Source organism: Aythya ferina, assembly GCF_964211825.1.
Source record: "Aythya ferina genome assembly, contig: HAP1_SCAFFOLD_329, whole genome shotgun sequence".
Classification (NCBI taxonomy): Eukaryota; Metazoa; Chordata; class Aves; order Anseriformes; family Anatidae; genus Aythya; species Aythya ferina.
In genome coordinates, this window is record NW_028181230.1 from 11,360 (window position 1) to 28,519 (window position 17,160).

The window sequence follows — 17,160 nt, forward strand, 5'->3', positions numbered from 1 at the left end:
TAAACATCCAACTGCAAGACTAACTCTATCAATGGCAGGGTTCAAAACCCATCTATTTTCATACCCTTTACAGTTAAACAACAGAATCCCCCTCCCACTCAGGGCCAGCCTTGCAGACTCCTGCGTGCATGCAGAGCAATACCTGGATTTGGTTCTCCTAGCACCAGTGCTAACAAGGACTTTGCAAGCAAAATTTCTGCCTTCGCTAAGCCTGGGCATCTGCACGGTCATGATTTCACTCTCTAGATGTAGATGTTTTCTTTAATATCTGCGCTTACGACATGGAAGCTGGAGTTGATCTCTGAGATTGTTTTCCACTGAGTTCTGAGATTGTTTTTCAGAGGCTCTGACTTACTGGGGCTAATGGGATTACTGGAGGGGAGGGAAAAAAAATCTGTCATAAACATACAGTTGTCGGGCTTTGTATAGAAGGAAGTATACATCACCCAGGCTTAGTAAAGAATTTGCTTTTTTTTTTTTTTTTTTTTTTTCTTCACATAATCCCTTGGATATTTGCCCTCTTCCTCTAAGTACTCCAGGAGGTTAGGTCAAAGGTTATGAAGGTCGGTTTCTAAACTTAATTGGTATCTTACTACCATTACAAAGAACTGTGCAAACATGGCAAGCTGGAAGAGAAATGCAGTTTAATCACCCAGTGCACCAGCGTTATGCCAAAGGACTATCCCAGAGCTGTCTGCACATGGCCCACAGGGCTGCTCCCACAGCATTGGCTGCTAGGAGTACAGTTCTGGGAGAGACAAACCAGAACACAGACAGATGAACGTAAGAGTAATTAAATGCTGTTTATTATTCCAGACAGTTCTCTCAGTTGGGTATTTCAATTTAAAATGTAGCATGAGAGAATTCTACCCTATCTTCCTGCCCAAAAGGGTACTTTATCACAGAGAGATAAATTAAAAAAAAATATAGTTTTCTTAACCTTTTGAAGAATAATGAACACTTTTTTTTCCCTGAACCCATAATTTCATTTAACTAAAAATCTCATCTTCCATTTAAGAACACACACCCATACACAAACCCCCCAATTTCTGTATGTCACCCATGCACCACAGCATCTGGGGGCACTTTACATTTCATTTAAACTGAGGAGCATTTCGTCGCATTCTCCTGCATGCCTGAAGAGTGATGTTGCCACCGTGAAAAGAGACGCAAGAGATGCCTCACCCCAACAAGAGCTATGCAGAGCACAATCATCCTTCATTCATGCGCACTTAGTAGGTGAAACTTGAAATAACGTGTGCAGTGTCAGCTCAGAGACACATCACTTCATTACATGCTTAAGCTAGGGGCCAAGTTGAATTGTTTTGGTTAAGTACTTAGCTGCTGGCTGGCCAGTTAATTTTACAGTCAAATTTTGTACAGTCTATTTAGTTTCTCCCATTTTTAAATAACTGCAACCTCCTGGGGAAATTCTCTCATAGACCATCTGCTTGTTTCCTATAAATCTCCTTTTCAGACCTTACGCAAATTTCCAAGCTGCCAATCAGAACTTCTTTGATGTTTAGTTGGTGATGAGGAAATAAGAAAAAAAAATTAAAAGTACTGTGAACTGAAGCGTGAAGTACAAAAAGTTATCACCTGATCAGTAAAATAATGACAGCAAGGTCAGTCATTTCTCTGCAGCAGATACGTCCTCAGTAAGAGAAGCATTTCTGGTCCTTCCTGGCCACAGGTTAGGACAGGACATTCATGATCCACGGGCAACATACCTTGCATCTTTAGCTGAGTATATTTTCACCTGAGAGTCTGCACAGCCTTGCAGAGCAGTGCAGGAGTTGCCCACAAGCATCTCTTCAGCTTTTTGGCTGCTGACCCCAGAACTACCCCAGTGCAGCGGGAGAGGGGCTTACAGCTGATGGATGCAATGTTACCCATGTCCAAATCCAAAGGGGGGGGGTAAAGGGAAGGAAGAAGTAATTTGGATGGCACAAGGGTAAGGAAGGAAAGAGGAGATAAGGAGATGGTAAGTATCACTGTTTCTTATCTGTGAATTTGCATGGCCATGCTTGTGCAAAGCCGCCCTGCTCCCCAGTTTGTGCAGCACTGCAGGGCCCATGCTACCTGAGACAGTTTCCAAACAAACAAGGCAGGAGGGAGCTGCAGCAGTCACTGAAGGAGCTAACACACTCTGATGTAGCAGATGTTTCTCCCAGCCTGTGTGTGTCTCACAGTGTTAGAAAGTGAGGGGTTTGTATCTATTTTTAATGAAATTAGCACCAGTGTTCAAACTCTCTCCCGAGCATGAACAAACACCACATAAAACCCCACACTTGCATGCGGCAGGCAGAAAGATAGCTGCACCAGCGGGTAGGAGCTGACTTTTGGCTGCTGCCTGTGCCCAGTTCAAGTGTTTGTCACTGCCACAGTAAAATTACACTTCTGCAGAGCACTATAATGGTGCCTTCCAAGGGCTGTGGGTGTCACTAATGCACCTACCAAACAAGAGTGAGATACAACAATACAGTCTGCAGATTTTTTTCCCCAAAAAGCGTTAAAAGACTAAAGGAAAAAAAAAACACACACACACAAAAAGCACTTCACACTAGAGAAAATCTAGTGATTGAACATGAAATGAAAAGGCCAAACAACTAAAGGGCATATTGAGCTTCCTGAATGGTTTTATTTCCCCTCACATCTACAGTTTTGGCTCCTTGTTCTGCTTTTTGGCCTCAGAAAACCATGCTGAGTTCAGAATAGCGGATTGCACACAAGTTCTGCCCAACATAACTACACATGCAGGAACTAGTTAAGACACTTTCACAACCATTTGAGAAATCTAAGGAAAAAGTAAAAAACAGAACTTTGTAATAAAGAGGAACTGCAAGAGCTTCCTCAGAACTTCTCCCATAAATAAATAAATAAACAAATGAGATCAGATTCAAACCTAGCAACAGCTGAAACCCACCTAAATATTGCACAAGATTTTAACAGAGAAGATGCAACAGACGTGGGGTCAGCGCTCTGCACTGAACACCTCCAAAAGTTCTGGTTATAAACCAGAACTTCAGACTTCAAGTTATTTGTCTTAATAAATGAACTGAAAAACAGCAGGGCCATGAAATCAGTTTATCTCGTCTGCTTTCCTTCACCCTGTAATCCATGGAGACTTGTCTGCGTGCCTCAGCCAGGTTTACTACAGGCAGCAAGACTGAAGCGAGTCTTCAGGTCCTTCAGTGATTGACTTTTTGTGTTCCAGTTGGTTACCCCACACCATCCTGGTGGGCTTTGCAGGGGCACCAGAGCCTGCAGCTGACTCATCGGTGGTAGACACGAGTAGAAAGGCACGGCAAGACCTTTGCTAGCAGAGGATGAACAGTAAGAGTGCATTTCAGAGGCAGACAGGGAAAACACATCTGGGTTTGGTTGGGTTAGGGCCTGGGGAACAGCACTTTTAAAGCAATTCCCTTAAAGGAGCAGCTGTAGAGTAGAGCAGCAACTAGAGTTAGGGAGAGGTCAAAGGGAAATCTTTAAGGGCTTTTCCTAATGGATAGCTATCTTCTAGCTGTTTTTACAGATGGGCTTATATTGCAAAGGTCACACTGAAACCAACAAAGTTGCCAAAACACTCAGACCCAGATATCGGAGCTCTTGAAAGCAAATATTTGTATCTGGAGAGCACGCCTAGCACATTCAATACATACTTCTGCTCTCTCCACATTAGTCAGTGACCCAAAACAGATCAGACCAAAGCCGAGCAAAAACACTGCACGCTTTGATGATGGCACAGCATGCTTTGAGCCCCTTCCCCAGCAGCTGACTGCATCTGTGCTGCTCCCAGAGGGTGCTGGGGCCATCTTGCAATGCCAGACAACTTGCCTGGGCATTTCACTCTCACCGGTTCTACTCACCTCACAGCAGCACAAGCTTCCAGTGGCTTCACTACATTTTTATTTTATTTAAGTATTTAGTGTCATGGTAGCCTCAGGGTCTCAGTGAACTCAGGCTTACACCATGCAAACACAAGCAAGAGTTACAGTCATGCAGTAACTTGGAGACACATATGAGGAAAGCTTCCCTGGCATCCTGAATGCCTGAATAATCCCAGAGACCTAAATACAGCTCTGGCAGGAGGGTGAGGACAGCAGGGGGATTGCTGGCAGTTCAGGGGCAGAACTGAGGACTACAACAAGGAACGCCTTCTGACAATAAGCAGCTGATACCAATCCTGACACAGAGAGGGCTGTGAAAATGTTCATATACCCAGGAGCAACAGCACTGATTCATGATCTTTGCTGTATTTGCATTCAGAAAGAAACAGGTTTATAGACAAAGGGTTTTAAAAAAAACAACAGCAGGACATGGACGCAAAAGAGTGGGAACCAAAACTCAGAGTGGGACAACACAGCCCTACCACTGAGGACACGTACCAATTTCCCATGTAAACTATGGACACTTTAAGGGAGGGAAGGCTGTCTTGCTGGAAATGTGCTCTCCCCATCTATTTTTTTGCCAGCCTATCATCTCCTATTAACATTCCCTAGTAGCCTATTTTAGCCCACTGAAACTCCTACCTTTATTATGCCTGCAATGGTAGAGTGCTCCTGCCTCTAGCGCACCCCACAAGTTACAGCAGTCTAAGGTCAGATGCTGCCCAGCGCACAGCAAAGTATCTTTTTTTTCTTTTTGCAGTCTTTACATTAACTAGTTGCTATCCCTAGAAACATGCAAGTATTTGGAGACAGGAACAGAACAGTGCCTTCTCCAATTACCAGCATGAACTAACAGGATTCCATTTGACAAGAGCTGTAAGGAAGCCATATGTTATTAGAAGTATTTTCCACGGTAGATTAATAGAAACAATTCTGTTCAAGAGAAAAAATATCTCCCTAAGAAGAGGAGCAATTCAGTCCAAGGTGTTTATGAAACTCTTACCTTACTGTTAAGTCTGCCTGGATTAGTATTCATTAAAACCATTCAGTTCAGATCACGATTTTGTGAGAAGCCTTCTGCAGTGCCTGATGACCCTTTGTAAAGGGCACAAGACAGCAAAGCTCTGAGTTAGCATAAGACGTCATTCTGCATCCAAGTGACAGAAAGGGACACTCGCTATTCACAAGCATAACTGACATCAGAGAAGGAAGGTGAGAAGAGATGTTACCAAATGATCCCCGCTTCTTTCTTTAAATCTATGAATTTTTTTGAAGGCAGGTTACTTTACCAAGTAGAAGTTTACAACTGCTTTACATTATGTGATTTTCCTTCTAAAAATTAAAAGCAATACTAACAGAAAACATGCTAAATGGTTAAGAGATGCCTCCTGGCAAATCTGAAGTTGGCTTTGTTAATATACAATCAAATAAAGATCTTCCTACTGGTCCCACGCCAGGCATCAGTCAATATTTTCAATCATCATGTGGAAATTAATAAAAAATGTAGAAAAGTCACTGGCAGCTACATTTACAGGTGACACAAACCTTTGCAGGATGGTAAAAATGAAGAGTGTGACTGCCACTGAGCAACTGAAATTGATTTGGGGAGGGAAAAAAAGAACTCAAACTGTGTTTTACTTTCAGCAAGTCAGTGACACCAAACTGCAACTGCAGTTATACAGGCTTCGACCCATAAAGCTCCTGTACACTGAAGGATTTAGGACGTTGCAGTGAAGTAAGAACTGGAGATGAGAACCGGAACTGAGTTTAAGGACCAGATCAACGCAATTCGCCGCTGTGTTAGAGCAAGGAGGGATCGGTTTTCCCACTGAAACACAACACTGTCAAAGTAATGTGCTGGAGAACTAAGAGAGTACAGCAGAAGCAGCAACAAAACGCTAACAGGAAATAAGTGTGGCTTGCCTTGTAATTGAGACTCTTGCATACGCAACTCCAGCATCCCAATCTTTCCTTTCAAATAGAAAGAGAGGGGGCAGAAAAGGATTTATTTTCCTGCCCCCAAGCATTTTTAAGGCTGCGGGAAACACCCTACTGGAGGGATTTAAGAACTTTATCTGTAAGTTTCTCTAAAAAGAGAAACCTAACTGGCTTGCAACAACCAATAGGTCCAAGAGCACAATTTAAAGCCTGTTTCAATTAATAGAGAAGGAGGCACCAACAACTAGCTACTAGGAGATAGAGACAGATAAACTCAGAATTAAAAACATAGAAAATACAAGGCAGGTATGGTTTCTGTAAACTGTGATGGTGGTTGGCATGGAAACAAACTACCAACTAAACTGGAAGATCTACCCCTTTGTCTTCAACTCAAGGCTGGAGGCTTGGCTAAAGCTCATCTTCTTACCAAGAGTTACAAGCTTAACGTACATTGCATCTGGTTAGTGCTGTAACAGAGGTCATTGCAAGTCAGATGTGACCATCCCTGCTGGCCTTCAACATCAAAAACTTCAAAGAAGTCATTAAAATAAAACAAGGCATTCTCAACCTGACTGTGGGAAAGGGTTTGGTGGTGGAAGGTGCTGCAGACTTCAGTTTAAAGGACAATCAGTCCTTTATTAGCAATGCCTAGAAGGACATAAATATATTTTTATTTTATGTTCTACTTTACGTCATAAAAAATTTAACTAGAATAGATTTTAAAATACAAATCTGTACTCCAGCATGCCTTTCTCTCTTCCATGTAAGCCAGCATCTATTATTATTGTATGATGATAATGATTTTTTACTTGATAACTTGACACAATGTAAGCCCAATAAACAAGGTTTTCATATTAATCACAGAAGAGAACCAGTTCTGTTCTATTCCCAACTGTAATGGAAGAGGGTACCTTGCATTAGTTTAAGCACAACGTAACACTGGAAGTACCCAGTGGCCCTAACTGGTAAATGTTTCTGTGATGTACCCTAACACTCCCCTTTTAAGTGCTTAACCTAAAACAGCTTTGGTTTAAAGCTTACAGGTACTCAGTAGCTGTGCTTCTCTTTTCCCGAGTATCCTAACCTGGGTATCTGAAAACAGAGCATCCTATTTAGGGGGTCACTTCAACATTTCTTCCTGTGGATGTTTCAGTAACTCCAGTGGCTCTACAGTGCCTGATGCTTGTCTGCAGCCAAAAGGGAAGTTGCACAGGATTTCATGTGTTATAAATCTATTTAACTGCTGTTATATTCATCAGCTCATAGAAATTAAGATGCAAAAATTAGTGAACGTTTCACTTGGTTGACTACAAGCCTGCCTTGCAATCTTTACCCAAATAATGTGCTTTCTGCCATTCACATTACAGTAAACATAGCTACAGAGGACTGGAAACTGGGAGGTAGGGGAGAGCCCCTGTATTTCCTATTCTCTGGAGTCAATCAGAAATTTCCACTGTTGTGCATAAAAACTGAAACCAAAAACCGTCAATGTAGCTACTTGCTGAGTAAAAATGTAGTGATTTTTCAAGCTGATCAATCCAGAAACCTATTCGTCTGGCATCTACTGGTTGGGAATAGTTATCAGAAATAGGCAGGCAGACAACTGCCAGTAAAGAAACCTCACAACTGGTATGGGTTTTGTGCATCCAGTCAGAACTGACTAAGTTTCCTGTTCTGAAGCTTTCCATTATGGAAAAGCTATCAATCTATGTTAAAATGCTGTTCCCTTGAGCACTTTAAAGGGAAAAAAAAAGTAAATCAATTGACTTTTTTGGGGGGCTCCTGTCTCCAGTTCCTAGGAAAAGGATGATCTCGTATTTCCTTTAAGAATTCAGTGCCAATCCCTAATTCTGAACAACGAGGTCGTGGGATTTAAACTATAATTTAGGAAGAAGAAAGAAAAGCTAAACAAAATATTGCAGACTGACAATTTCCATGGGCTGTATAGTCAAATCTGATATCAACATTCCCGTGGGGCCTTGGAGAATTTACAGACACGCCTACTTACATCTGCCCTGGAAAGACAGCAGTAAACTGTGGGAATTACAACTTTTTATTCAGTACAGCTACTCCTCAAATTCTAGAAGATACACGTGAGATATGTATCTGGCTCTGGTTTCCAGCAAGCATCTTTACCTCTGTTTAAGAGAGGTCAACATCCCCCCACGGGGAAGCAGAAGTCTACACGGGAGATTATACACAACAGATCAAACTTGGTAGCCACCTCTGAAAGGAGTCCTGGTACAGGCTGAAAAGCTATCCTGAAATAGCTTGAAAATAAAAAGGGACAGCATGGCATGTCATTCTTCTAAGTCACTTCTTATTTTCCTAGTAACTAAGTACAGAAGAAACTAAGGCCTAGTCCTCAAGGCCAGGCTGGATGGGGCTTGGAGCAGCCTGTACTGGTAGGAGGTGTCCCTGCCCATGGCAAGGGGTTGGAACCAGATGGTCATTAAGGTCCCTTCCAGCCATTCTGTGATTCTATGAAAGACTAATACACTGGCTCAGAAAACTGTTGTTCAGAAAAAAAATAACCAGCTTCTACACAGATTTGTGGTGTGACGTGGAGCAAGCTCTTAACGTCCACCCTTGCCAGCTCTACAGAAACTTATCTATTAATGTAATAGCTCGTATAAAGCTCCACCTGCAGAAAGGTCAATTATTTCGTTGCAAAAAGATTTCCATGACTAACAGAAGGTCAAGGAAAAAACATCCACGCCTGCCTGCCAGTGAGCGTACATCCTTCTGCTGCACACGACCTCTCCTTCCCAGACTCGTTTCCTCACCCGCCTCATGAATCAGGCCAGCTTCAACCACGCTCACGGGGCTCAGCATCCCCAGGAGCCGTGATCTCAGGTATGCGGAGGTGTTCCTAATGTTCATCCTGCGTTCTCACTTCCCCTTATGATCAAGCCTGCTACTTCTGTTGCTGAAATGCCTCCTGGACTGGCCTTGCCACTTGAGATCACCTCTTTCCTGAGCTAGCCTTGAGGCTGCACGGCACTCAGAACTCAGCCCTCAGCATCTGCTCGGTTCAATGCTGTGACTCCAAAACTATACAATAACAAGTGCACCTGAGCTAAGAATAGCATCTCAAGGATTTTTTCCCCATATATCACCTGTTCTGCAATCTTCCCGTCTACTGGCTGTCACCCACCTCTGTTTGCATCCTCAGGCAGGCAGAAATCTGGTACTCCTGGAGCAGCAGAAAATCCTGTGGATAAATTAAGTGTGTGTGTGAGGGGGAGGTATTTAATTATGTGTTGCCTGGCTTCCTGGCCGTACTGAAGCTTATCCAAGAAGGTTGCAATGAAGGATAAACACAGCACTGGTACAAACAAACCCAGAGAAATATGGTTAAGATAACTGTAATTAGCTAATATGCCAAATGATGCACATTTTCCTTCCGGGTAGCTGGGCACACTGGAAATCTGCATCTCCAAACCCACCTTTGATATATCCTTAAGTTATACAAAAAATAAGATGTATGTCACAATTCTTTGCTACAAGCTTCCTGAAAAACCTGAAATGTAAGATAGAAATTTAATACTGAAAATGTTCTAATGTTAACACTATATCCAAACCTGCTTCCAGATGCTCTCAGAATCTAAGGACGTGAATATCCAAACTAAATGCACACACTTGTGGTTTCACTGACAGGTGCATAATGTGTGTGCAGTGCGTTTAGTCACACAGTCTCCAAGTATTGCCTCCAGGAACACCATGCACATGCTGCACCCTCGAAGAATGTGCCAGGAGCACACAGCATGTACATAGCACAAAGGCTAAGCCAAATTTTGCAGGCATGAGGGCAATCCCCTCCCTGATCCACAAAGCCACCTGTCGTCAGGTCCACGAGGAAACTGATACATCCTGCATTCAAGGATATGAAATAAATATAAAAGGGCTACTTCCACTCATTTGCATTAACATCAAAGTAGTGCTCATTTACAAAAAAAGAGAGAACTGAGTTGTAAATTAATATAAACCTCCACAAGTACATGATCCCATTCTTCCCTTTATCTTTGAGGGTAACAGAATTCAGTTCTCAACTGACAGAAAATGGAATTCTGAATTTCAGCCACTAACCTCATAAAAACACATTTGGGATTGCTCTGTAATAATAATAAAAAAAATCCACGGTCTTTCGGCTGTCATGAAAAAATCTCCTTAGGTGACTTTCTAGAACAGCAGCAATGTAAACTAGCAAAGAGAAACATGTGGTTTTAATGGCAGATGAGAGACCATTGCTTCTGGGACTGTGAGAAGCTGAATGGATCCCAAAGGTGGATTTTGTTTCCAGGTGTGAGGACTCCTGACTCAGAAGGCCACAGTCCTAAGAGGTTTGCTTCTCTGCTCTTTGCAGAAATCTATTTCTGAAGAATGAAGTGGATTTTTTTGTCCCTCCTCTGCCAGCAAGAATTCTTCATAAATAGCATAAAGGCTATGCAGAATTACTTAAAGTCAGAAGTGCAAATCTAAGGCCACATATAACTTTTCAGAAAACTGGGGTGGGGAGTTTAAAGGAAAATCAGCAACTTGAATGCCAAATGCAGCTTTGAAAAATCCGGAGTACAAATACTTTAAGGATACTCTACCACTTTATGCCTCCCTGGCACAATTTTTTATCTAGGCTTTGTTCTTCTCTCTCTCAAAAAAAGCTGAAAACACAAGATCCAACCCACTTCAAGTATTTCATCAAGTAAAGAAACAGACCTGTCTGAAAAAGCAAAACCAAAGGCACTCACTACCTATCAATGCATGACGCAAAACATGTTACAGGGGGAAAAAAGAAAAAACAAACAAGTCCCTGCATTTCTGGTTCTCTCATTTACAGAAATTGCCTATAATAAACAAAGAGCTTTAAAAATCATTCTGCAAGAAGCTTGCTTGACAGCATCACTTTCAATAAACAGCATAGCCCCTGGATAATGAAAATCACTGTTAAGTATGTTTAGGGCCTTGACCCATGTCTTTATGGAACTGCAATGGTTTCAGTAGTACTCTGCCCCGACACATACATTTATATGCAGATACAGCTCAGTGTGGCATCATGGCTGACACACATTTCATAGAAAGCAAAGAAACAAACATGCTTTTGCCAGGGAAGAAAAAAACCTCCAGGATCACGAATACCTACAAACCACTGACTAAATGCATTTGGCTATCACACAATTAAACAGTGCCAGCATTCCTTCTACCAAATTTTCTTTTTCTAAAATGACGCTCAGCTTGTGGACATGAACTGCAAATGAAAACTAGACAGAGATTGTGTTAATATCAGAGAGCTGGTTTAAGGATTCAGGTTAATGCAACAGCTACAGATGATAACAATTAACTATAAGTTTCTGGTCCTGAGACACCAAAGCAAGGATTTCTCATGCAGTAAGCAGACAAAAAGTCAAAACTGAGACTGTGTGTAAATGAATATAATTACAGGCAATCAGTGAAACCTGAAACTTTGAGTTTCTTCTCTGAAGTATCACTACATAAAATAAAACTCTGCTGTATCAACTGCTGCTAGTTTCTGTAATGTCTACTGAATTTTTAAGATCTTTTTCCTCTTCTCCCAAATCCCTTTCAGAAACCACTTCCCACAGTTCGCCTTTCATAATTCAGCTCCACTCAGAAGCCATCTGCTCCTTTCCTCACACACACGCTACGCACACTCCAAGGCGAGCACAATACAGAATCTAACTGCGTGATCTCACTTTTTTTTGTTACGACTGCTCGAGTGAGAGCAGCTCCCTCCCACTTCCCGCTTCCTCTCTTCCTCCTCTGCTGTCAATTTTTCTGGGAAGCTGCGTGCTCCTGCATTCAGCTCCCAAGAGCAGGCCTGCAAAGACAAGCTGCTCATCCTGCACTCAGCACAATGAGTGCAGAGGGCACTTACGGGGATTTCAGAAGGTCACAGTCAACTGACTGCAAAGTGTCTCTCTTGCAACACAGCCATCTCAGAGGACAATTACTTCTGGCTCCTCAGCTTTTATCTGTAAACCTAACGCCCTTTCCTAGGCTTCAGTCAGCGGTGCCAGCCCTCTTTCACAGACAGCAGGAAGGATAGCGTCAGCACTGAAGGGACTTGCCCAGTTCCACCTAGCAGGGTGGGAAGAGACTAATTAAATCCCAAATTCCAGACCAGTGGTTTAATCCAGGCCTGGCTGCACTCAGTGCACTTCCTGCCAGCTTTCCAGGTACCATGCTCAAGGGGGAGGTCAGCGGTGCTCCTGCCAGTAACACAGGGGTGAGAAGGAAGCCCTGAAGCTGGCAAATGATGGAAGCAGTGGCAAGCGCCCATGAGGAGAAGGAAGGCAGGTGAGGGCAGAAGCACCACCTCCAAACATCAAGATGCTTGTAGCAATAAAGAAATAGCCTACATCCCAACGTCTGCAGGTTTAATGCAAAAACTGGGGTTTGATGCGAGGCTCAGCTGTCATGACAAGCACAAGGACCCTCCTAACAACAGGAGAGATCACAGGCAGAGGGGCGTTGAAGTATTTACCTGTGCTCCCGTGGAGAAAAGAGAGGTGTTTGGTGTCAAGCAGTCTCTCAAACAATTTTTCTACAGTGCTCCTCAGTAGAGTGTTTACCTGCTGAGTGGGAGTACATTCAGCACGTGCTTCTATGTAAACAGGTACTAATATGTCAGAAGAAGTCAGTCTGTGTTAGCAAAGAAATCAGTCATGGAAATCCGACTCTCAGCATGACAGCATCACTGCAGGGGTAGAACTCAGACAGCTGCCTGAACAACTGCCTCCATCATCTGATGTACTCTCAAAAACACGAGGTCTGGAAAGTGTTCCTACCTGCTCAAATACCGCAGAAAAAAAAAAAAAAAAAAAAAAAAAAAAAAAAAAAAAAAAAGCATTTTCACTGCAGCTCCTCAGGTATGCTTCTGTCACAGGCTGGCTGTTATGTCAGCTAAAATGTGTTTAACTGCAACTTTTTAAAAAGGAAGTGTGATAGGAAGTGTGATGTTAGCTTTTTCCAAGAAAAGCTTTATGATCCACTGAAAAACACACTAAGTAAGAGCCAAGGTTTGTATTGCCAGGAAAGGATTTTGCAATTCCCCCTTTGAAGGTAAGTTTATAAGCCTCTCTACAGCAAGAGAGAAGTTTTGCTTCCCACAGAAGAGTTAAAATATACTTGAACAAGAAATCTTCTGTAGTTAACTGGTTTCTATACGAAGTGAATTTAATAAAAGAAAAATGCCAGAGACAGTGTTAATATAGTACATAGCTACACATAAACACACAGATCTTGGTATAAGAATAATGAGGGGAGAAATTCTCAGAGGCTTCACAGCCTGGCTGCTTAATAACTGGTTTAATTCAATGGAGAAGCAAAACTAAGCACACACTGCCTTACAAATGCAGAAGTATTTGAATCAAGTTCAGGCAGACAGAGCCCACATACACAAAGTCCAAAGAGTGCCTCTGTACCTTGAGAACAATGTAAGAGCTCACAAAGCATCATGCTAGACTCAACAACACAAAGCATTCACCTTTTATTACATTACTGATCTACAACTAAAAATTCGTGCAAATACATCTATTGCCTCTCTTTTTTTTTTTTTTTTTTAAAGTCCTTCTTTTCCAGTAAGACATGGCTTATGTGAGTTATTAGGCTACAGTGCTCTTCCTGTTATAGAATGCAAGAGATCGTTAAGAAGACAGAATAAATTTAGCAAGACACAGCACAATGCACTTCTTTCATCATAATTTCAGCCAGACAAATTGGGTAGTCATAGTACCTGCAAGACAACAGCTTTGAGAAGCACCTGGAGATATTTGAGATTGTCAGAAAATCTCTGCTAAGCACATAGCAGCCAGTAATTATTTCACAGCACTCAAAGACAAGAAAGTAGCTCCTCTGAGAACAGAAGACAGAAGGGAGTAGCATATTTATCTGCTTCTGTGGTCTGTCTTTGCTACATGACCTTTGACAGCAATTCAGTATTTCTTCACGAGTCCAGGCCATTGTGCACCCAAAGTGATTTGCACCAGCATCTCCCATTCAGACACCGACCCAGTCCACTCCAATCTGTTTATGAGATCTGTGGAGATCACAGCACACAAGGTCAGTGCTGTGAAGTTACTCAGATTTTTAGAAGAGCCGTGTAAAGAGCTATTCCTCAAGGAGCTTCATTCACCACAATAACTTTTACCAACAACTCGTGTTGTACAAAACTCTCCAACAGGCAATGCTCCATCACAAGACAATACAAAAGCAACACCTTAATCACATGCCAGCATCAGTGCCCCATATTCATTCCAAATGCTGAGGGCTGTTGGCTTTGGGCTAGGCAACATCACTGCCAGCACAATGCTCACCAAATGGGCAGGGTGCATTGCACCTCACAAACAATAGAGCAACTCTCCCTTAAATCAGGTAGGTATGAAGCTATTCCCAGTGAAGGATAAGTAAGAAGCTAATGGTTGTTATTATTAGCTCTTAAAGCTAACAGTTCATCTGAGTTAAATGCAAGAATAATAATCCCTTTATGACCTTCTCCATTTTTACTATGAAAAGGGACAAAGTTTCATCCAAGATTGTTGTTAACCAGTTTTCAACTATCCTAAACCTTGAAAACTACACTAATTGGAATAAAATTCTACCAGGCTCCTCTATTATTAAGTATCCCTGACTTCTAAGGTCGTAATGCAGAAATGGTAGGCAGGTGGTAGACATGCCCAGGGACTACAGATTATCCATTTTAAAAACTGTTGTGCAATAATGGTGGTGAGGATTTCTTGCTTTTCTTCACTGTTAGTCCCAAATCATTAGTCCAGAAAACTTGTTCTTGTAGCAAGGAAAACTATTACTAAAACCAGTCAAGCCTTAACCTGAAATATCGAAGCTATATCTTGACCAGAAGCAAGAGAGAAAGAAGAAACACTAAAAGATCTGAACTATTCAGCTGGAGAAAATTTCCTCTGCACTTCTATTACAAATGTAATATGGAAAATTAAACACATCTATATTCACAAAACATAGAAGAATAGGATATAAAGCATCTTCCTTCTGGGGAATAAGTCAAACACAGACTTTTCAAATACCAGCAAAGTTCCCTCTCTAGACACATACGTGTTTCATTTTCTGCTGTTGTACTTCTTCAACCTTTTTTTCTGACAGGCTCACTACAATGCAGGTACAGACAAGCTAATGGTCTGGTTTGAAATATCAAGTTCCCAAAGGAAAAGTAAATCAAAACAAGAATAAAAGCAAGAAAAACTTTTGATCTGCTAGCTGACATTATACCTTTATACACTTTGGTTTTAATCAGAGCTTGGTAATAGACAAGGCAGATATGTACAGAGTCTGCTCAGACTACAAAACACATTAACCTGCACTTGGTCAAAAAAAAAAAAAAGAACTTGGTATAATAAAGCAAACCTCCATATTATCTGCAAAAAAGTAATGTTGGTTTTGATTGTGATTTGAGGTTTGTTTGATTTTGCTCAGATTGGCAAGTGGCTTTGTAGAACTCACAACTTCTTAAGACCACAGTGTACACAATGTGTACACACTGGTTTGAGGTGCTCACTGCTATTCCTACATAGAGAGGTATTTCTATTACATAAAAAAGGTAACGTTAAGAAAGTTATGGTACTGGAAAACAAACTGTTAAATGTTTTACTCGCTCCCCCCAAAAATATGATATATTTTCATAGATATCCATGTGAAAACTGTGTCTATGTCAGCCACAACATGGAAAAATAATTGTAAGCTGTGTTACATAATGAAAAGTTGCACTGTTGAAATTGGAGAGTATCGATGTTACACTGAATTTACAATAAACTTACAAAACTGAAGCGAAAATGCCTTCTTTCTCAGTTTTGCCTAGTGTCTTTTCTCTTGCATCAACTGCAGATGTTATCCAGGACACAAAAATCATCTACTACTGCTCAGTACAGTTCGCTCAATACAGAATCATGCTCTGCATCTTGCAGTGGTTTCTACCTCAAATGTAGGCATTTTGAAGTGCTTAAAAGTGTCAGCAATGATCCACAGTTTCATTTTCTTGCACTCTATCTCCCCTTTACCTTAAATATAAGCAAAACTCACAGTCATGGCCAGCAGGTCCTGATAGCATCCAAGAGTTGACAGCGACTCTGATTAGCAAGTGGCCTTGGATGTGCTCACCAATGCAGTATGAAAATTTAACTGGATTGGTCAAAGTCAACACATTAACAACCTGACTGCTCTCCAGCTCATTTATTAGATCCAATGTTAAAGGTTAACACCAGAAGTAAGGCAGTTTCCAGGAGAGGGGAAGAATGAAGAGGGGACAGCACGTTGCCCGCAGTGCCTGCTGTGTGCTGAGGGTGGTGGGCTGCTCACCCTGAGCTCCTGCAGCAGGTCTGGCAGAAGAATGGACACTTGGGATTGAACGAATATACTAATGGAGACAGGAAGGACAAGATTTGGGAAACAAGAAGTGTTTCCAGGTTAGTCTCATTTATTCTTTGTATAGTCTCAACCTCTATTATTTTCTCCACAATATTTCACATATTTAAAGCAGCAGCTTTTTCCAGTCCTGACTGTAATACTCTGTTCTGTTTTAGATGTCACAGATGAAAGTACAGTGGTGGCCTGGTGAGGAAAACAACAATCAACCCTTCAATGAGTTACCTCCAAGAAAACATATAGAAGGTTTGTTAACACTGAGGTTGCTGTGTCAGAAACAAACAGGTTTAGAAAGAGACTTGGGACTCTCACTTCTGGGCTTGGGGCATGTTGAAATAGTCGCCATGAGTTGTTCTCATCCAACTGGCCTCTCAGTTCGCATGACCCTACTGGAGGGAAGCCAGTTCACAGAACTGCTGTGTATTTGCAGAGTGACTGTTTCACGCTCTCTCAGCACACAGAGTTTCCATATGGGAGGGAACCAAAACGAACAAAAAAACCCCTCTTACCCAGAGAGCTTCCCAGCACAGTCACAGACTGCCATTAGCGCTCTAAGTGGAGAGTAAGAGATCCAGCAGACACCTAAGAAAAGATGCCTCACTGACTTAAAGCACCTCAGCTGTGAAGACAACTTCTTCAAAAGCAGTGTTGCTCCAGCCTACCTGGATTCAGGAGTCCAGGTAATTAATTACTCATCTATGAATCTGAAGGGCTAGTCTAAACATCAACTAAAGTGTGATGCACACCAAGATCTTTGGGCTTGACCAAAGACACAGCCCAGGGGTTAAATAAGGTTGACACAGAAAGATCAGACACAATATGCCATCATTATTTTTTTAAGTAGTCTATTAATTAAATTCTGGTAGGCTTCAGATATTTTTCCATTCAATTTCTCTCTAGCACCACAAGACCTCAAAATGAT

At 41.8% G+C, this 17,160-nt stretch overlaps 1 long non-coding RNA gene across 1 annotated transcript in view; it reads right to left on the bottom strand.

The window, feature by feature from the left end:
- Nucleotides 1-9,020: 9,020 nt before the first annotated feature.
- Nucleotides 9,021-17,160, bottom strand: part of LOC311429110 — a 30,870-nt gene continuing 22,730 nt past the window's right edge. The window contains exon 3 of the long non-coding RNA XR_014688103.1: nt 9,021-9,042. This is a non-coding gene — a long non-coding RNA (uncharacterized lncRNA). The remainder of the gene's footprint in view (nt 9,043-17,160) is intronic.